The following is a 23331-nucleotide window of genomic DNA, read 5'->3' on the forward strand; positions in this document are numbered from 1 at the left end:
AAGGGACAGCGTGACCTTGCTTAAGCTAATTTCATAATACTTTTTTTCCTTCCTGATTTGCTACTGGAAAAAAAATCTCAGATGAAGCTGCCAGTAAGTGATTGGTATAGGAAGAGTTTCACAGCATGAGCTTCAGTAGAACAAGCATTTTTCACTTATCAAGGTGAAGCCATCTCCTTGTTTGCCTGCATGTAGCCCAGCACTGGCTCTTTTAACCAATTAGCATCTTGGAGTTAGGCAGATACACGAATGAAGATACTGGTCAGTAGGTGCCATATGAAGAGTACAGCTTTGCAGCCAGGTAGTGTGTGGCAGGTGACTGCGTGCCAGCTCTATCACTTACTACTCCTGTGGCACTGGGCAAGAGATTAGTTTTGTTGATATTTTCTCTTGTATAAATGATAGATATTAATACTACCTCAGTTGGGTTGTTTGGAAAGTTGCAAAAATTTGTGTGAACAATGTTTGTGGCCAACATGTAAGATTAGTCATACAGTAGGTATCTAATAAATATCAACAAATATTGAGGTTCTATTCTAAAAATGAGTGCTAATTAAGCCAGGTTCCACAAATTCCATATCTGAAGGGTCTCTTAGCATAAGGACTTTTATGAAGTATTTGTAAAAGGTAGAAAGTTTATCTTTCCTGCTTGCCCATCCTACAATAAACCTCTAACCATCATCTCCCAAGCTGGGGTATAGGACTGAAATGCTAGTAATGAATTTTCTTCAAATGTAGTGCTGAAGTGACCCACTTAGGGAAGGAGAATATGCTGTCCATTCTACAGAGTTCAGCCCACATATCATTCACTGAAAGTATGGTCCATCCAATATCACATGCATTTGAACAGGCTTAGTATCTCAGCTCTACTGAGACCACAGTCAAAGCCTGGATAGAAACATGGATCAAGTTAGCATATTCATCCTGGAGTGGAAGAAGCCATGCTGGGAGTGCCAGCTGGGCTCTGTCCTCCCCTTATCCCACAGGCAATGGACTTGTGCATCTGCTGTGGCACACCTTGTTTTCCTAAGTTATTAACTGTTACACTGTGTTATGTCTTTTTTTTTTTTTGACATTTTCTCTTGCTAAGCTCTATGGCAGGTTGCAGGTAGTCTGGAAACTTTTTAGGAGTCAGTGGAGCAGGGTTAAGGAATGAATGTGAATGGAAAGATGGGATTGAGTTTCTTGCAGTGATAGATGTTTCTGAGCTTAAAGGTTTCTACTTGCAAACCAGGATGCAAAGAAGCTCCTGAGACACAATGGCCAAGAAATCCAACATCTATCTGTTCTCAGCCTAAGCACCACTAAGACCCCAGAGCATTTGTCTGAACTTTTGCTGGGTGCTATTGCAACAAACATGCTAAATTTCAAAAAGCTTATTGATAGAGTTTGCCCAAGGAAAGATCACATATTGATGCTACCACAGACTTGGGGAAAGAATCTGAGAATGAGAGGTTTGGGGCATATTGTATCTCTGAGCACTTATTGAGCTGGGTGTGGTAATGCATGCTGTAATCTCAACATTTGGGAGGCTAGGCAGGGCCATTTCCCTGAGCACCTCGCCTACGCAGACTGGTACTGGTGTACTTTTTATCTACTTTATTGGATTCTTATGCATCTAACTTCCTTCTCCACCCCTTATCCCTCATAATACCATCCAACACCCCAACACTAGGTAGGAGAGAGAGACGGTTGGTGGGGAGAAAGGGCGTAGGTCTTTTTACTAGTTCCAGTGGTTTAGGGTCATTTGGTTCTTTGGAGCAACACCAATCTCAGTCAGGGTATCTAGCAGTCCAGCAAACCAGCAATAGTCAACACAGACATATGAATCAGCAACAAAACAGGGAGCAGCAGCCTTCTTTTTTTCTCAAGTTTTTGTCTCTCTCCTGGCTCCAGTATTTACATCCTCTCCAAGTCCTCAATACAATTCCACTCTATAGCCGACAAAGACCACTGTCATTTCCAAACCGAATGAGGTAATTATCAACTGTGGACAAACTGAGGCAGCTCATATCCCACACTTGGGATTAAAACAAAAAACATATTTACATTAACATACTTGAGTTTTAAAATGCTAACTTCCACTGCAGACTATTCCTATCAACAGTCAGTTATGGATGGAGGAAGGCCTCATAGGGCCAACTCCTCCATGCTGAACTATTAGCTACTGATAGAATTGGTACCAAGGAGTCATCATGCTTAGTTGTATATCCATTGCTGAGCCCATCAAGCTACAATAGATAGTTCCAAGCCCATGACTGCAAGAATGACCCTGTCTAAACACAGAGGGTCACAAAACAGTAAAGACATGAATATGAAAGAAGGTTTATAGGGAGGAGGGATGATTGACATGTGTGAAAATATCAAGGAACAAATGTAACAAAAAAAAGCAAGAAAAAGTCATTCAGTTATCAGGTAATGAGTTTTTAAAAACTGTTATTTTAAGACACTGAGTGTGGGGTGGGTGGATGGAAAAGGCGAAAGAGGAGCCCAAACTTGAAGTTACCTAGATAACTCTTTTTTTCTATGCACCAATATGTCTGTATAGCCATGTTTGAATTACAAGTGTAAAATATTACAGGTGAATTCCTCTTAACCACGGGGTTGTAAAAATGCAGCTTCTCATTCCAAAAGGACCATAGAGCTTTCTTTTGTCTTCGGAGCAAAATGCGTTACTGATGCCTCTTCAGATTCTTTGGCGTCTCTTTGTTTGGTTTTTACAACACTGAGATTGGTGCTTCTAACTTGTTCACCTTGTCTTGCAAGGGGCTTCATGTAATTTGTGGCCTTTCTTCTGTCTTCACTTCCTGCAGTCCACACCAATGGGCCTGATGAATTAAACTGACCCAATGGCCTTTATTTATTTTGTGTTTATGCTTTCTGCCACCTCTGCTTTCTCATCAGCCTTTGCTTTCACTGGCTTATTTGAGTAATCATTCTGTCCTTTTATGGCTCTCTCTCCTCTGAGTTCCCTTCCTGTGGTGTGACTGTGATTACCCACAGCTCCCAACTCAGACTCTGTGGATTCTTTTTCAGTTCAGTCCCTTCCTCGATGTATGCCACCAGATAAATTTTGTAAAAAGTGGATTACTTAATTAATTATAATCTCCCTATGCCTTGGTTTTCTCCTCTCATCAGTGCCTGCACAAAGGCACACTTAAGGATTAGATGAGAGTAAACTTAGGAAGATTTTAGCATGGTTATGGAACAAATGCAGGTAACTGTTAGTTCCTGTTCCACTCCTTCAGCCAGTTGGTCTGGGATCACCTCACACGTGTTCTGAGTTCCAGTCTTTGGGGTCAGTGCCCACAGGGGTGCTATCCTGCATAGCTCCCCCTGCCCCCAAGCACCTAAGGGCAGGGCATAGCCTCTCCCATGCAGAAGGCTTTAGGTGTCTCCACTCCAGATACTTTGAACTGTCTAGGTAGAGATGTTATTGGGGAACCACTCTTTTTCTGGACTTTGACTCTTTTTTTCTCTTAATTCCTTAGTCCCCCTCCTTCCTTCCCACCCTCCCTTGCTCCTTCCCTTTGTCCTATCCTTCCTGTCTCCCTTCCTTCCTTTCAACTAAATCTCATATAACCCTGCCTGGCTTCAAAGTCCCTGTGTAGCTGAGGATGACCTTGAACTCTTAATCTTCCTATGTGTACTTTCTAAATGCTGACTTATAAACATCTACCACCATGCCCACCTCCATTCTCTCAAAGAGCCATGCCTTTCTTTTTCTGAGGCATGGCTTCATGTAGCACAGGTAGTCTGGAACTCACTGTGCAGCCAATGGTGACTGAATTGCTGAGCCTCCTGCCCTCACCTCCTCTGCACTGGAATTCCAGTGTTGCACCAGCACACTGGGTTTATGCAGTGCTAGGATTCAAACTCAGACCTTGGCTATGCTAGGTACTCTATTACAATAAGCCACACTACTGGCTTTTTCTTGCGTCCTACCACCAGGATGCAATAACTAAACAACTACAGGGTATGTGTACACCACACATGTGCATGCACACACGTACATTGTGTGTGCGCAGATACACGCATGTGCGTGTGGGTGTGTGAATCCTAGCCCAAGGTTCGGACAGATTCCTGTCCTCCACCAAAGGGCGTTTACGAACACTAGCAGCTGATGTGTACAGCGAGGTAGAGACGATACAAAGGCTTTACATTTGTGTCTCATTCAGATCGAATGTTCCCTGTGGGACAGTTACTAATCCTGTTTTTACATTGTAATTTTATTTTTTCCTTCAAAATTTTTATGTATACAAAGCCACCCCTCTCACTTCCCTTTCCTAGTCTCCCCCAATCCACTCACCACATCCTTATCTAAACTTTGAACCTTCTTTGAATTATTTATTTATTTTTAACCTCACAGAATCAAATGAATGCTGCCCTTATGCGTGTGGGGTGTGGGGTAATCCACAGGACCACAAGACCTATTAATGGCCACACCCCAAAAGTGAATCTCCTTACCCAGCAATCATCAGTTGCCAATAGCTCCTCAGCTAAAAATCCCATGCTGGGATTTTTAATTGATTTGATCTTGTACAGGTCACCATTGTCTCTTGAGATTATGTGTGCAAAATAATCATTTTATGTTGAGCTAGGCTTCTTACCACAGTACCTGGTAGCTAATGCAAAGAAACATTAATTTTATTTCAAGAAATACATAGCATAGAGCCTTTTCCAAATATCACATGGCTAAGGAGTGTCCAGTCAGGTTTGAATCCAGGCATTTCACTCAGATCCCAAGTACATAATCATCATGCCAACCTCTTCTAGAGGTTTCTGTCCTTCTGAGAATGACTCATTTATCACGGAGTCTTTCAAGTTCACTGGCATCACACACACGCTATGTTTTAGATCACATTCAACTTTGCTATATTTATCTATTACATTTTCTTTGTCACTCACCTGTTAATGGACATCAGGTCATTCCTACACCCTGGCTTTTCAGAACAATGCTAGAATGAGCATGGCACACAGCTTTCTCGTAGAGGGGCTGATCTTGTTTCCAGATGTGCACCCGGAAGGGGCATAGCTGGATTACAGGGTAGTTTTATTTTAAACTTCTCGAGAAACCTTCACATTGTTTTTGCAGCAGCTGGGTCATCATTATTCAGAGCGGTGTCCACGTTTCAGTTTCTCCCCCTCCCACCAACACTTGTTCTCCTTTGTTTCGATAAAAGCCTTCCTACCAGCTGTGAGGATATAACCCAAATAGTCTAAGGTTACTTGAGCCATCTAATATAGTCACACAGGCGCCGAGAATGGAAGAGTGCTGCAAAGAATGAGAGGAGGGCGAATTGGGTGCTCCTTATTCAATGGGCCTAAAGCTTCAGTTGTGCAAAGTGAATGAGAGCCTCCAGGCTGCTGTGCCCATCGCCTGTAGTTAAAATTACTGCATTGTGGATGAAAGAGCCATTGATTATCTTCTTTAGGTGTATAGATTTCAGTATGTTTATCCTATCTTATCGGACTACATAAGTGAGTATATACCATGTGTGTCTTTCTGCTTTTGGGATACCTCACTCAGGATGATTGTTGAAGATAAACAAGAAAGAGGACCCAGGGCACGATGATCAATCCTCACTTAGAAAGACAAATGGGATGAACATTGGATGTAGGAGCAAACAAGTAACAGGACAGGAGCCTACCACAGAGGGGCCTCTGAAAGACTACCTAGCAATGTATCAAAGCAGATATTAAGACTCACAACCAAATCTTCAGCAGAGTGCAGGGAATCAAAAAAAAAAAAAAAAAAGAAAAAGGAAAAAAGAAAAAAGGAAGGGGAGCTATCTGGGCACAGGGGTCTTTTATTAGACTGTTTCTCCAAACAAGGACCATGTATGGATGCAACCTAGAACCTCTGTTCAGATGTAGCCCTTGATAGCTCAGTATCCAAGTGGGTACCTTAATAAGGGTAACAGGGACTGTTTCTGACATGAACTCGATGGCGGGCTCTTTGACAACCCCCCCCGCCCCTAGGGAGGAGCAGCTCTGCTAGGCCAAGGACTTTGCAGCCAATCCTGAAGATACCTGATAAACCAGTATCAGATGAAAAGGGAGGAAGTTCTCCCCTATCAGTGGACTTGGATAGGGGCAGGGAGGAGATGAGGATGGGAGGGTGGGTTAGGGAGGGAAAGAGGGAGCGGGATACAACAGGAATACAAAGTTAACACAATGTAACTAATATTTAAAAATAAATAAATAAATAAATAAATAAATAAATAAATAAATAAGAAAGGGCCATTGAGAGGACGGAATTCAGAATTCCCTGCCCACAAAGAGATGCATGGAAAGTTTTTAAGGTGTGTGTGTAAACTCCTGTATGTAAGCTTGTGTGGAGGCCACCATCTGATGTTTGGTGACCTCGTCGATCTTTGTCCAGTAAATTTTTTGAGACAACATCTCTCACCTGGGAGCTCGTTGATTCGGTTAGGCTGAGTGGTCATTGAGTCTCTGGGACCTTCCTGTCCCTCTTTCCCCAGTTGCTGGGGTTACAGGTATGTGTCGCCATGCATAGAAATTTACTTGTATGTTGAGGATCTGAACATGGGTGCTTATGCTTTTGAGACAAGTACTTTTCTGACTGAGCCATCTGCTCAGCCCCACAAGAAAACTTAAGAGATACACGTCAGAACCTTGATGTGGCAATCACATCGTAAGTGGATGCCTCCACGCAAACTTTCCAATTGTGCATATTAAACACCACCCAGAGCTTTTGGCATGCCAATTACACCTCAGTGAAACCGATTTTAAAACCTGCCTTATCATAATAATTGTCTTTTAATTCAACCTTCTCTTGAGAAAGAGGCAACAACGTTTCAGAGAGGAAACAAGAGCTGTGGGGAATTAGACAGAGACACAGGATTAGACTCAAGGACCACAACTGCTCTTTCCTCTAGAGTGTTATCTGTAACCAACTTCCAAAAGTAATGCACCTTCCCTGGCCACTACCATCTTCTGGAATGGTCCCACAGAGCACACTGAACAAACCCCGTTCCTTCTGTGATTCACCCCCACTATGCTTTATAGAGCAGGCCTGCATTTATGGACTCATTTTTGTCAATGTGACTCACTTGATAGAACTTTCTCCCCTGCTTCATGTCTCCACACTTAGCAGGCTCTGCACAGATGTGTCCCTCTCTTCAGACCACCGCTCAAGAGGTCACCGCTACCTCTTCAGGCACAACATACTAGTCAAGGAAGTGCAAGCTCCATCACAATTGGATCCAACAGTCTAAAAAACACCCAGGTTGTAAGAGGTTCCATTTTCTACTGTCACTCAGGGATCTAAGCCTATGGGAGCTCTCCTATCTTCCACATGGTATTTCAAAGTCACAATGAAACAGTACAACTCAGGTGGGTGAAGGGGAGACAGTGGAGAAATATGCATAAAGGTGTTAGGTACTGGCCTGCAAATGATGCATATCGCTGTAACCTGCTTACATTGCTTAGGTCAGACTTCAGTCTCGTGGCCACACTGTCCACATGTAAGAGAGGCTTGGAGATCAAATCTGTATTCAGAGAGAGGAAATGGGACTGAGGTACCCATCTCAGCCTTCACAATAGGGAAGCTGACACCTTCTTTTCTTCTGCAGCTGCCTCCTTTCTCTGGCCTCTGAATCCCTCTCTGAAAATAGCCTCCCTCTCCACCCCAGGGTCCCCAGTAAGCAGTCACATAATGGTCCTCAGCTTTCCCGAGGGACCAGCATCCTCAACTTTTTTTTATTTTTTTGAGCAGTCTCTGGAAACCAAAAGCAAGACTCTGGTTTGGGGGTACTGATGACAGAGAGACATCACAAAGTCTGGAGGGCTTAGTCGTATCCTTTAGCTGAAATTACCGGGGTAGGTGATTGAGTAATTCAGTTTCTGACCTATCATGCTTTTTGTAAAACTTGTGACTTTTGTTGTTCTTACAGTTGTGTACAAGCTGGATTTTAACTATTGGAGTGATTACCAGCTCAGGTTATGGGTTAGCACAGAAAGGTAGTCATTGCTTTATCTGTTAAGATCCATAGGCCATGCTCAGGCCAGAGCTGGGCAGGCAATAAATAATTTTTGATGGCAATTTACTTTTAACAACAACATGGGTACCCGTCAGCCTCTGGTGAAAATAGAAATGAGGGGCTGGAGAGGTGGCTCAGTGGTTAAGAGCACTGACTGCTCTTCCAGGGGACCTGGTTTAATTCCCAGCTCCACCATGGCAGCTCACAACTGTCTGTAACTCCAGTTCCAGGGGATCTGATGCTCTCACAAGCGACATACATGCAGGCAAAACACCAGTGCTCATCAAATAAAAATACATAAATTATTAAAAGATGAAAATAGAAATGAAAGTTCAGGGTCTCTGTCCTCTGTGTTATTTGTCTCTAATGTCTAACCCTGGCCAGTGTGATGCTGTGGGAAAATGTCATTTCTACCTGTGTTTAAAAACTAAGTGGATCTGAGGCCAGTGAGATGGCTCAGTTAGTTAGATTGATCTGGGGTTCAGTCTTCAGAACTCACGTGAAAAATCTGGGTATGGTGGTGTATGCTCACAATCCCAATGCTGAGGAAGCAGGGTCAGGTGAAGCATTTGGGCCTGCTCAGCCTAATTCCCAGTTTCAGACCAGTGGGAGATGTTGTCGTCTCAAAATAAGAGTGGACAGCACCTGACCAATGACCTGAAGAGTGATGCCTGAAGTGGTCCTTTTGCCTCGCCACATATGCACACACATGTATATGCACCACAGACAAATGTACCTGCACACACCTGAAGAAGACACGAACAGAAACAAGTGTTTCTGGAGGAGCTTGTGAGAGCATTCATTTTGTGTTTACATCCTGGATTCTTTCCTCCTATAGTGATGGGGGAGAGAGAGGGCAATCTCGCCCAGCAAGAAACAAAGCCAGCAGCATTGAGGAGCTATCTCGCAGCACCCTGGGCAGTGCATATAGTACTCTTAGCTAGGCCTCCACCTCCTCTGGGACCTGGGCCTCTTCTTTTAATTCAGCAGGAGCACCCTCCCCAGCAATGCAAAGCTCTGTGACAGATGAAGAGGTATAAAAATTCAGATATGGCATAAAAGAGACAAGAAACCTGGTTAAAGAAAACTGGTGTGTCAATTAAAAAATATTTAAAGAGAAACAGAAATAGAAATGAAACAAGAAAGAAAAGTAAATCCACTGTAGCTGTGCTGCCCATCACGATAAATCTGCTGTGGTTGTCCTTCGTCATGAGATCTGCTGCAGCCGTACTGTCCGCCTTGAGGAGTTTAGTATCTGTGCACCTGTGTGACGGTGTCTCCTTGTTCTTTCTGCTGCCCAAAGTAATCCCAGTGCTTGCCTTGCTGTGACAAGTGTCTTCCCCAACGGGCCGACCCACTGATTGGTAAATTTAAAATAATTCATCTCTTCAAAGACTCAGATCTTCAAACCAGTCACAGGATGAGCAAAGGCCGCTGGGGCACATGTCATAGACAGCTGTACCCTCACTTTCTTTGTTGTTCGGTGCAGGGAGCTGTACAATCAAAAAAGCCGTTATTCAGTGTTGCCAGGGATTTCTCCATCTCAGCCTAGGACTTAGGCATCTGATGGCCACAGTGTGGGTTATACCTTAGGGTCTCTAACCCTGACAAATGTTCTTTGAACCTGCTTTGAAGTTCTGGGATGTGTTCTGGCATTACTGTAGCATTCATAAACAAGGGCCGCAGTCATGAGTCAGGCGCGACTCATCACTTATGGAAAGCATCTCACCAGGGTGCGCAGAATGGAAAGCATCTGCAGACTCAGAGCTGTCTCGTGCTGTTGCGAACCTCTGTGCAGATCCTGAACTAATTGCTTTACTGAGGGTAATTTATCTTAGCTGCTCTCACAAGTCCTGCTATGTGGTTGAGCGTCTTGCCTGTGTCTCTGGGCTCTCAGTTGGCAGAAGCTTTGGAACTGAGCCCCCTTTATTTGATCAGAGGCTGTGGAATGAGAGTGCCTGATTCCAGTCTTCAGTCTGTGTGATCTTAGGCAAGCAGCCTGACCTCTCTGAGCCTCAGCCTTCATACTGGCTGAGTGGAGAGGAAAGGAGTACTTATCACTGTGTCTGAGATGATAGTGCTTTGTGTGTAGATTTTTTTTGCATGTGCTCACATGTACATGGAAGTCAGGGTCAATGTTAGGTGTTCGTTCTTTAGAGCTGCCCATTTTGTTTGTTTATTTGGTTTTGAGACAATGTCTCTTCCTGGACTGGTTGGAACTCAGGGAATAGGTAGGCTGGCTGGCGGTGGGTTCCAGAGAGCCTCATGACCCTTCCTCTCCAGCCCTGGGGTTACAAGGATGCACCACCATGCTTGGCGTTTCTGTAGTGCTAAGGGCTGCGCTCAGGACCACCTCCTCAGTCTCTGTATATTAATTAGTATCTGGCTTATGGTGAGTACACAGCCCTTAACTGTTGGCTTTGTCACCACCACCCCATGGAGCAAATGCACTTTTGAATCACTGGTATAGCGTTCCTGGCAGAAACAACTTCAAAGAGGAAGGTTTAATTTTGCTCTTTGTTTCCTTTGCCATGGCAGCAAGAACATGGTGGAGCAGATCTGTTTAGTTCATGATAAACAGGAAGCAGAGAACAGCAAGAAGGAGACAGGGTAAGACACAGCCACAGTCTCATTGACATCTTTCCTCCAGCTAGACCTCACTCCCTCCCACTCCACACACACACACACACACACACACACACACACACACACACACACACACACACCTCACCCCTCATAGGCATCTGACACACCTATTCATCCACCCAAAGCTACCTATACCCATCTCTAAACAATGCACCTAGCAATCTTAGAACCCCTTTACCTTCATCTGCATTAAACTACATGTACTTCTGTCTTTGAGCAATGATATGCATTTCCCTGCTCCTGGTAATGATCAGACTTAGATAGTTTCTATACATGTTCACAACATATTTGGGTATGAAAATAAGAAGGGACAATCTAGACTGAACAGGTTTTGGATGAACTGTGTCCTCTAGTAACCTTTAAGGGAGACTAATCATACAAATCCTCAGAAATGTCCTCGTAGACATGCTCAGAGGAACAAGTTACTAATGTCCTGAGACAGCAGTAATCCAGCTGATGTGATGGGCCATCACATAATTTACCTGAGTGATTAGCTTTTCTCTAACTCAGGCCAGGAGTCTGAGATACCAATCAATCACCTTTACTGAGAAGTCCTGGAAAGTGTCTCATGGCCAAGTTTCTAATTCATTCACACTGTGTCATGGAATAGTTGTTCCCAGACATCAATCCCATGACATACTACAACTTGGAAATATTCAGCAAGTATGCAAGGGAATCATGAAATCAATCTTTGGGGGGGGGAGGCTAAACTCTTTGCTCTTGATTCCTCTCTTCTTGTATACTGCTGTCATCATCAAGAAGACTTATTCTGAAAGACACATTAACAGTGATTACTGTTTCCCACAGTGAGGACCCAGATTTCCATAGGGTTTTCTCCAAGGCAAGTTTTCTACTGGGAATTTTAAGATGTATCGTCTTGCTCTGGGGACATAGTCCAGTAGACAAGACACTTGCTTTGCAACCATGAGAATCTGCACTTGGGTCCCTCGAACACACAAAAGGCTGGGTCTGTTGCAGATGTTCCTGTAATCTCAGCACTTCTTGGGTGAGGGCAGAGGCAGACCCAGGATAATCCACAGAAGCTCAAAGGTCAGAAAGCCTTGTGTACAAAGTGGGGAATGACAAAAGAAACCCTGTCTGAAACAAAGTGGAAGATGAAGACCAACACCTGAGATTGACCTCTGACCTCCAAATGCACTCTGAGATACACACAAGGACACCCACACTTACATACAAACCTACTTTACAAACATACATAATAAAAGGTATTTCTCATCTAGGGACATAGCTCAGTGGTAAAGCACTTTCGTAGGATGGTCTTCATTACCACAATAAAGAGGAATTAACTTTCTCAGTCTCATTGGCTATTCCCTAATACTGTGATTAGCAGGCATGGCTCCTCTCAAGTGGCCACCAAGGAAGTGGACCACAGAGAGGTTTCACAACTTGTCAGATGTCACACAGTTCATGAGCAGAATATCTGAGAAGAACCCTAGGGGTTTCTTCCCATTTTTCACGGCATTCTACAGGCATCAGGAAAGTGAAAGGAGTTTTGCAGAACTGAATAACAGCCTTTCTTCTTACAAATGGAGGTGTGGCAGTCGGGGCCTGGCTTTCACTAGAATGCCATTTTTGATGTCTCCTTCTGACCCCATTTAAAGACTCTCGCCTACAACTCACCACTCTTCCAAAGGCCAGAGAAGCAGTTCACAGGCAGCATTATCCAGTATGACACGTTCCTCAATGCAGAGGTCAGAATCCTTGATCCCAGAAAATGACCTCATAAAGCAGCCCTCTCTCAAAACCTGTGGATAATAACTCTGCTATCTTTTTTTCTCACAGCTTTGCCTCCTCAGTGTGAGTCTGAGGCCATCCACCTCTGACTAGGATCTTTTGGAACCTACTCAGAGCTTTCTGCTTTTTGCCACAGAGGGTGAAGAGGCCAGGAGAAGAGAGGGAGACAGTAGAGTCTCAAGGACTTGAGCCCCAGCTTGACATCTTCCTGGCTATGTAATTTTAGGGGAAGTCTCTTGGATTCTCTGGAATTTCTCTGTAATTCGAGGGGTATTTAATTCATTTGCCTAAGTTTATTGAAGTCTATCAGGTACAAGATACCCTGCTGAACAGTGGTGCTTTGGTGAATGCAACCATATCTGTTTGAAAGAGCCTCCTTGCTCTGGCAGTGGCAAGAGGGAGATAATGACTACTGAGCAGGATAAAAATGATGCTGGAGCTAAGTTCTTCAGTTAGAAGGAACATTGTGCTGTGAAATACGTAATGGGGAGAGTTTGCTGGGTTGAGTCAAGCAATTAAGATCCTAGGGATGGATAAGTGTTAGTTGACCTAAAGCAGACAGCTTTACAGATAGAAAGGCATGCTTAAGGTCTTTCCTGGAAGAATTATTTGTGGAAGTGATGAAATGATGGAGAGTCCATGACAGCTTTTGGAACATAGAGGCATTCCATGTGCCCTGCTTCCTTTGGTCTACAGGGTCCCCTCTTCAGATTCAGTACAAGCATGGGTAAGTCACCAGGATAGTAAATTTCATCTGGCCATGTTCATCTACATCTGGTATATGTAGGAGGTTGGTTCCAAGACACACACTCCTCTTGCAGGTGTAAAAGTCTGAAGATACTTATGCATCTTATATAGAATGATGTGGTATTTGCATGGGATGAACACACATCTTCCTGCAGCCTGTACTTTGTATCTAGATGACTCACAACACCTAATGTAATGAAAATGCTATGGAAGAACTGGGAATGCACATTGTCTGGGGAGTAATGAAAATCTGTCCATGTGTTCAAGACAGATGTGAGGTTTTTTGGCCTGATATGGGTTGTAAAATCTCAGCAAGATGTGCATGCTCCTTACATGGTACCCAGGACAGCGGTGATGACAGTAAGGTGACTGACAAGGACACAATAATGCTGGAGGTGTGAATGTTGCATTTTAGAGGGTTTCCCATGAGGCAGCATCCGGAGAAGTCATTCTCCTCACTTCATCTCCATCTACACAGACCATTCTCACGGCATAATACCGAGAAGCTGTTCAGAAGCCTTCCTCTTTATCTTCATGTCACACAACTGTCCCCAGAAACCATTTGCTTATCACAGTCCCTCTTTTCATATTCAATGAGGGCTCATCCAACAAAGACAGCCTTTGAAAAATGCCACCTGTACTTCCTGCAGAAACATTGTTTTCTTTCACCAGCCTGGGCTCTCACAGCCTGATGAGAGCTTCATTTCTGGGCTCACAATAATGAAGCCTAATTGGAAGAAGGCACACTTGGAAGAGAGCTGTCTGTCTATGTGCTGGCTTTCTGTTGTTGTGACTGGATCCCAAGAGCATTTTTGAAGCTTCTCACTCACTGACATGAACAGGCTCTAAGACATTCTGTCTTGGTTATTTCCAGTCTCCTCAATGACAACAAAGCCCTATGAAATCCCCATGCCCTCCCCCCCTTGGCTCTGAAGAGGTCTAGAAACATGCACAGTTTAAGAACAGGTGAGCATTAATTCCATTCATTCTGCCCAAAGTTTGGCTATGAGTCTCAGCCTCTGCTTCGATAGCTCGATCAGTGGAGTGTCGTTGGAGGCCGTCTGTGGTAGGCCTGACCTGTTGTTCTCTGTCTTTTCCTGCTTCCGATGTCTATTGTGCTCGCCTTTCTGAATGACAATTAAGCATCTTCCCTAGGGTTCTCCTTGTTGTTTAGCTTCTTTGGGAATATAGATTTTAGTATGTTTATCCTATATTATATGTCTAATAACCACTTATGAGTGAGTATATACCATGTGTGTCTTTCTGCTTTTGGGATACCTCACTCAGGATGATCTTTTCTAGTTCCCACCATTTGCCAGCAAATTTCATGATTTCCTTGTTTTTAATAGCTGAGTAATATTCCATTGTGTAAATGTACCACAATTTCTGTATCCATTCTTTCATTGAGGGACATATATGTTGTTTACAGATTCTGGCTATTATGAATAGAGCCGCTACAAACATGGATGAATAAATGTCCTTGTTGTATGGCTGAGCATATTTTGGATATATTCCTTGGAGTAGTATAACTGGCTCTTGAGGCAGCACTATTCCTAGTTTTCCAAGAAAGCACCAGATTGATTTCCAAAGTGGTTGTACAAGTTTGCATTCCCACCAGCAATGGAGGAGGGAGAATGAATAGAGTTTTATGAAATAAGGGGGTATAGAAAGACCTGGAGGGGACAAATGCTCTAAAAGGAGACCAACAGAGCCAAAAAACAGGGCCCTGGGGGCCCTGAAGAGACTGATACTCCAACCAAGGAACATGCATGGAGAAGACCTAAAACTCCTGCTCAGATGTAGCTCATAAACTCAGTCTCCAAGTGGGTTCTCTAATAAAGGGAGCAGGGGCTGTCTCTGGCATGAACTCAGTGGCAGGCTCTCTGATCACCTCCCTCTGGTGGGTGCAGCCTTGCCAAACCACAGAGGAAGACAATGCAGCCAGTACTTATGAGACCTGATAGGCTAGGGTGAGATAAAAGGGGAAGAGATCCTCCCCTATCAGTGGACTAGGGGAGAGACATAGGGGGAGAAGAGGGAGGGATTGTAGGATTGGGAGGAGATGAGGGAGGGGGCCACAGCTGGGATACAAAGTGAATAAAGTGTGATAAATAATAATAATTAATAAAATATTTAAAAAGAACAGGTGAGCAGCATTCACAGTCACTGTGCTGCTGAGGGGGCCATGAACATCAGCTCGCTGAGATGCCCAGAGCCCTCCAGGACAAGAAGCAGAGGTAAAAGATTTGGAGTAGACACTGCTAGCCCTGGAATCCACTTTCTGTGAGTCACATGCTGTGGTATAGAAACTTTCCTTTGACTTTCTGAGGGTCAGCTTCCTTATCTGGAACATACTGTAGTTCATGGCATTTTATCAAATGTATCATATGGAGAATCTTATTTGTCCCTCACAAGTTTTTGATGAGGTAGGTAGTTTAGACCCTACTTCTACATGAAGATGTCAAATGATAGTCACATAGTCATAGTCTATTACAGTTGAGATGAAGATTATGAAACTTAAGACCCAATAATTCATACCACCTTTACCAATCTTAGCTGGAAAGTGCTGACTCCTGTCAGTTACCGAGGTAGACACTGTAACGTTGGCTCCAGCCATCAGCTAGACTAAGCCACACACACATCTCAATATTTAGGCACTGAACCCATGCCAAAGTCAATAAAAAAAAGAGCTCACAGAACAATTTTGTTATTAAGTGACACATTTAAACAATTTACTTTATTCTGCAACAGTGATGAAGGTAAAGATACTTGCTGAAGCAGATAAACTCAGAGACTTCAGTAGCTTAACACAATGAAATACAATTTCTAATTCACTGAATAAGATGCAACAGCAAGTCCCTATATATAGGAAGGGAGAGTTGCGGGGTCACCATCCTCTTAAATGTCTGAGCTTCACATCTGGCTACCCCTGGTCATGGGTCCCATCCACCTCATGTCATTGGGAGGCTGGGATGCACAGATTCTAGGATTAGTCATAAACTGCCTTAGATCTGGGACCTTCCACAACCAACACTCTGCTCTCCAGAGGCTGATGGAGAAGTCAGGCTGAGATGTCCTTCAAATGCTTGAATGAAATGTCAGAATGCCACGGTAGATCAATTAGGAAGGCAAATCAGTTAGAAAAATATAAATTTCCAGTTGAGAATATTCTTTTTAGTTGAGATTGCTGAGTTGACTTTATTTATTTTTTTAAATTTACTTTTAATTTATTACAAATTATTCACTTTGTATCCCAGCTGTAGCCCTCTCTTTTGTCCCCTCCCAATCCTGCCCTCCCTTCCTCTTCTCCTCCCATGCCCCTCCCCAGTCTGATGGGGAGGTCCTCCTCCCCTTCCATCTGACTTTAGCCTATCAGGTCTCATTAGGACTGTCTTCCTCTGTGGCCTGGTAAGGCCGGCCCCTCTCCTCAGGGGGAGGTGATCAAAGGGCCAGCAATTGAGTTCATGTCAGAGACAGCCCCTTTTCCCCTTACTTGGGGACCCACTTTGAGCTGCCATGGGCTACATCTGTGCAGGAGTTCTAGGTTATCTCCATGCATGGTCCTTGGTAGGAGTATCCTTCTCAGAAAAGACCCCTGGACCCAGATTTTTTTTTTTTTTTGGTTCTGTTACTCTCCTTCTGGAGCTACTTTTCCCTCCAGCTCTTTCTGTCTCCATCTTCTTTCATAAGCTTCCCTGCACTCTGCCCAAAGTTTGGCTATGAGTCTCAGCATCTGCTTTGATACTTTGTTGCGTAGAGTCTTTCAGAGGCCATCTGTGGTAGGCTCCTGTCCCATTGCCTGTTTTCTTCCTCTTACAATGTCTGTCTACCATGTTTGCCTTTCTGAATGAAGATTGAGCATCTTACCCAGGGTCCTCCTTTTTGCTTAGTTTCTTTAAGTATATAGATTTTAATACGTTTATCTTATATGTCTGATATCCACTTATAAATGAGTATATAACATGTGTATCTTTCTTTTTCTGGGATACCTCACTCAGGATGATCTTTCCTAGTTCCCACCATTTGCCAGCAAATTTCACAATTTCCTTATTTTTAATAGTTGAGCAGGCAGCATTCCAAGATGGCGGTGAACAGACGGCACCATTTTGGAGAGGCAGAAGACATGAATCTCTGAAATTGGCGAGTGGAGAGACAATCAAAACTAGAATTTGGACTTTTGGGCTTTCTAAAGGAGAGGGGACACCACAGAAGTTTGGAGTGCTTGTAGATTTAGATGGGGCACGAACTTCTCTTGGAAAGAAGTGGGGCGCTTCTTTTGTCTGGGCCTCCTGCGCAGGGAAACCTGCACACAGCAGCAGGTAGCTGAGCACAAAGCTCACAGCCTGTGGACTAAGACAGCAGAGTCAGTGCTCCAGACCCTTTAGCATAGCAGAGAGCTGTAACCACCCGCTGAACACCACCCCTCAGACACATGTCCAAGGAGCCCATACCCCACCCCGCTTAGGGTTCTCTTGCTAAACTCTGGACCTGAAGAGCGTCCCCTTCCCCCTCCCCCGCTGGATGCAATCCCACCACAAGAAGCACAGCTGAGCTCATGTCCCTCCGGAAATCCCGCCCTGCCAGAGCACACCCACCACCAGAAATCCCACCCCATGGTAGCATGCACACCTCTGGAAACCCAGTCACACCGGAGCACACACAACTCCAGAAACTCTACCACACTGGAGGAGTACACACACCTCTGGAAACCCCGCCATACTGGAAAGCACCCACTGCCAGCGCCAGAGCACAGGCCCAACCACAGAGTGCCAACCACAGAGACTCAGTTCTGCAATACAATACTTCCTGGATGCCAAATCAACTCAGTGCCTGGGGTTCAAGACAGCAGAGGCAGGGCTTCAGGCCCCTCGTCAGAGAGCTGTAGCCACCTGCTGAACAACACCCCTCAGAGCACATGTCTGAGGAACCACGCCCTGCCTAGTGCCCTCTTGCCATGCTCCAGACCCTTGGAGTGCACTTCCCCACACGCCAGGCCCCACCAGAGTGCACACACCACCAGAAACCCCACCCCACCAGAGCACACACCCAAAGAGTGCCAGCCACAGAGACTCAGATCCCCAGTACAATCCTTCCCAGATCCCAAGTCTGCAAGTGGCAGTACTGACTACACAGGGCTGCCCAGCCAGTGATTGTATCAGATATCCAACCCCTCAGTGGAAGATAACCAGCTGAATAGCCACCATAGCCTAGCAGACCTGCAAAAACAATATGCACCCACAATCTTCAATAGCGCTTGCAATCCCGTAAGCTCCTGCAACACTGTCAGTGCCTGTAAGGCACCCCTCTCACACACTGAAGGCCTCCTTATTCTCCAACACCCTGTCCCTTAGGACACACCTACAACCACACGCTCAATCACATGCTACCCCGCATTTGCCCTTCTGCGCCTGGGAACTTTCCTCCTACAGGTATAGCTGAATCACCAGTGCACACACTGAAAACACTGGACCTCCCTCACTTTCCTGAAGAATTCTCCAGACACCAGAGAAAGACCAGATCTTTCTGATCTGCAGAATCCAGGAACAAACAGTGAACAGTACGGATAACCAAATGGCCAGGGTCAGTGAAAGAACACACCCAATGTAAATCAAGATATCATGGCTTCACCAGCAACCCCCAAAATTGATGGATACTCCAACTCATCAGAAACACACACAAAAAAAATGAAAATGATTTTAAAGCTATGATTATCCAGTTATTTGAGGCACATAAAGAGGAAACCAACAAATCTCTCAGAGAAATAGCCATACAGATTCAAACAGTTAAAGAGGAAACAAATAAATCTCTCAAAGATTTGGCCTCCCAAATGGAAACAAAGAAAAACGAAGTGAATGAAGCTCTTAAAGAAACACAGGCAAATATAACCAAATAAAAGGAGGCAGAAGTAGTGGCATTAAGAGAGGAAACAAACAAAAAAATAGAGACCATCTTGGAGACACAGGAATCCACACTCAAACAGATGAAGGAAATGTTGCAAGGCATGAAAACAGAACTAGAATCAATAAAGAAAACACAAACTGAGAAAACCCTGGAAGTGGAGAACTTAGAGAAAAGAGAAGGAACCATGAATGTAAACATCACTAATAGAATACGAGAGATGGAAGAGAGAATCTCTGGAGCTGAAGATACACTCGCAGAAATTGATACTTCTCTCAAAGAAAAAGTAAAATTGGAAAAATCCCAAACACAAAACATCCAAGAAATAAAGGACTCCATGAAAAGGCAAAATCTAAGAATAATAGGAATTGACAAAGAAGAGGATTCCAGGCTCCAAGGTCCAGGAAATATTTTCAAGAAAATCATAGAAGAAAATATCCCCAACCTAAAGAAAGAGATATCCACAAACATACAAGAGGCCTACAGAACACCAGACCAAAAAACACTAGACCAAAAAAGAAACTCCTCATTCCATATCATAGTCAAAACACTTAATCTACAGAACAAAGAAAAGATACTAAAAGCAGCAAGGAAAAAAGGCCAAGTAACATATAAAGGTAGACTGATCAGAATCACACCAGACTTCTCATCAGAAACTATGAAAGCCAGAAGGACCTGGGCAGATATCCTGCAGGCTCCAAGGGACCACAGATGCCAACCTAGACTATTATACCCTGCAAAGATTTCAATCAACATAGATGGAGAAAACAAAATATTTTATGACAAAACTAAATTTAAGCAATATTTGAACAGCAAACCAGCCCTACAGAAGATACTAGAAGGAAAATTCCAAACCAACCAAAAGAACTACATCCAAGAAAACATAGATTATAGATAGTTTCCCAACAAAAATCAGAAGAAAACAATCAATGAATCACAGTAACACCACCAACTCCACAATAATACGAAGTAACATTCAATGGTCATTATTATCTATCAGCATCAATGGACTCAACTCTCCAATAAAAAGATACACACTAATAGAATGGGTGTGGAAACAGGATCCAACTTTCTGCTGCATCCAAGAAACACACCTACACAACAAAATAAACACTATCTCAGAGTAAAAGGCTAGGAAACTGTTTTTCAAGCAAATGGATAAAAAAAAAAAGCAGGAGTAGCTATCCTGCTATCCTAATATCTAATAAAATAGACTTTCAACCAAAATTAATCAAAAAAGATGTGGAGGGGCACTACATTCTCATCAAAGGAAAAAATCTACCACAAAGACATCACAATTTTGAACATCTATGCCCCAAATACAGGGGCACCTACATTTGTAAATGAAACATTATTAAAGCTAAAATCATACATCGACCCCAACACCTTAATAGTGGGAGACTTCAACACCCCACTATCACCAAGGGACAGATTATCTAGACAGAAGCCAAACAGGGAAATAAAGGCACTTGCAAACGTCCTAATTCAAATGGACCTAATAGATGTCTACAGGACTTTTCACCCAAACTCAAAAGAGTATACATTCTTTTCAGCACCTCATGGAACATCTCCAAAATAGATCATATAGTTGGTCACAAAGCAAGCCTCAACAGATACAAGAAAATTGAAATTGAAATAATCCCCTGTATACTATCTGACCACCATGGACTAAAGCTGGACCTCAACAACAGTGGAAATAGCAAAAACCCTACACTCACATGGAAACTTAATAACTTACTTCTCAATGACAGCTGGGTTAAAGATGAAATAAAGAAAGAAATTAAAGACTTCCTAGAATTCAATGAAAATGAAAGCACAACATACCCAAATTTATGGGACACAATGCAAGCAGTACTTAGAGGAAAACTCATAGCACTAAGTGCCTTTAAGAAGAAATTTGTAACATCTCATACAACCAACTTAATGGCACAACTGAAAACCCTAGGAAAAAAGAAGCAGAAACACCCAAGTGGCACAGACGGCTGGAAATAATCAAACTCAGGACTGAAATCAACCAATTAGAAACAAATAAAACAATTTAAAGAATCAATGAAACCAGGAGCTGGTTCTTTGAGAAAACTAACAAGATGGACAAATCTTTAGCCAAACTAACTAAAAGGCAGAGAGAAACTATCCAAATCAACAAAATCAGAAATGAAAAGGGGGACATAACTACAGACAATAAGGAAATACAAACAATCATTAGGTCATACTACAAAAGCCTATATGACACAAAGTTTGAAAATCTAAAAGAAATGGAAAATTTTCTTGACAGATTCCATCTACCAAAATTAAGTCAAGACCAGGTAGAAAGATTGAACAGCCCTATATCCCCCAAGGAAATTGAAGCAGCCATCAATAGTCTCCCTTCCAAAAAACCCAGGGCCAGATGGTTTCAGTGCAGAATTCTACCAGACCTTCAAAGAAGTGCTAACTCCAATTCTTTCCAAATTATGCCACGAAATGGAAACAGAAGAAACATTACCATACTCATTCTCTGAAGCCACAGTCACCTTAATACCTAAACCACACAAATATCCAACCAAAAAAAAAAAAAAAAGAAAACTTCAGACTGATCTGTCTCATGAACAATGATTCAAAGATACTCAATAAAATACTTGCAAACCAAATCCAAGAACACATAAAAGATAACATCTACCATGACTTCATGGCTTCATCCCAGACATGCAAGGGTGGTTCAATATACAGAAATCCATCAATGTAATCCAGCATATAAACAAACTGAAGGAGAAAAACTACACAGTCATCTCCCTAGATGCCAAAAAAGCATTTGACAAAATCTAACACCCATTCATGTTTAAAGTCTTGGAGAGATCAGGGATACAAGGAAAATACCTAAACATAGACACAGCAAGCCAATAGCCAACATCAAACTCAACGGAGAGAAACTTAAATCAATCCTACTGAAATCAGGGACAAGGCAAGGCTGCCCATTGTCTCCATATCTCTTCAACGTAGTACTTGAAGTCCTAGCTAGAGCAATAAGACAAATAAGGGAGATCAAGGGAATACAAATCAGAAAGGAAGAAGACAAAGTTTCACTATTCGCAGATGATATTATAGTATACCTAAGTGACCCCAAAAACTCAACCAGAGAACTCCTGCAGCTGATAAACACCTTCAGCAAAGTGGCTGGATAGAAAATTAACTCAAAAACAATCAGAAGCCCTCTTGTATACCCAAGACAAAAGGGCCGAGAAAGAAATCAGGGAAACAACACCCTTCACAATAGCCACTAATAACATAAAATACCTTGGGGTGACTCTAACCAAGCAGGTGAAAGACCTGTTTGAAAAAAACTACAAGTCTCTGAAGAAAAAAATCAAGAAAAACATCAGAAGATGGAAAGATCTCCAGTGCTCATGGATCGGTAGGATTAGCATAATGAAAATGGCCATCCTGCCAAAAGCAATCTACAGATTCAATGCAGTTCCCATCAAAATACCAACATAATTCTTTACAGACCTTGAAAGAAAAATTCTCAACTTCATATGGAGAAAAAAAAGAAACAAAAGAAAACAGAATCTCCAAAACAATCTTGTCAACAATAGATCCTCTGGAGGTATCTCCATCCCTGATCTCAAGTTGTACTACAGAGCAATAATAGTAAAAACTGCTTGGTACTGGCATAGAAACAGAAAGGTGGATCAATAGAACCAAATAGAAGACCCAGAAATAAACCCACATACCTATGAATACTTGATTTTTGACAAAGAAGCCAAAACCATTCAATGAAAAAAAGACAGCATATTCAACAAATGTTGCTGGTCCAACTGCATGTCTACATACAGAAAAATGAAAATAGATCCGTATTTATCACCCTGCACAAAACTAAAGTCCAAGTGAATCAAAGACCTCAATATAAAATCAGATACTCTAAATTGATTAGAAGAAAAATTGGAGAAGACCCTAGAACTCATTGGCACAGGAGACAACTGCCTGAACAGAACACCATCAACACAGACCCTAAGAGCAACAATCAATAAATGGGACCTCATGAAACTGAAAAGCTTCAGTAAAGCAAAAGACACTGTCCTCAGAACAAAACAACAGCCTACAGATTGGGAAAGGATCCCAACATCTGACAGAGGGCTGATATCTGGAATATATAAAGAACTAAAGAAGTTAAAAAGCAATAACTCAAGTAACCCAATTTAAAAATGGGGTATGGAGCTAAACAGAGAATTCTCTGTAAAAGAATATAGAATGGCAGAGAAACACATAAGGAGATGTTCAACATCCCTAGCCATCAGAGAGA

This window comes from Meriones unguiculatus, chromosome 11 (assembly GCF_030254825.1).
Source record: "Meriones unguiculatus strain TT.TT164.6M chromosome 11, Bangor_MerUng_6.1, whole genome shotgun sequence".
Taxonomy (NCBI): Eukaryota; Metazoa; Chordata; class Mammalia; order Rodentia; family Muridae; genus Meriones; species Meriones unguiculatus.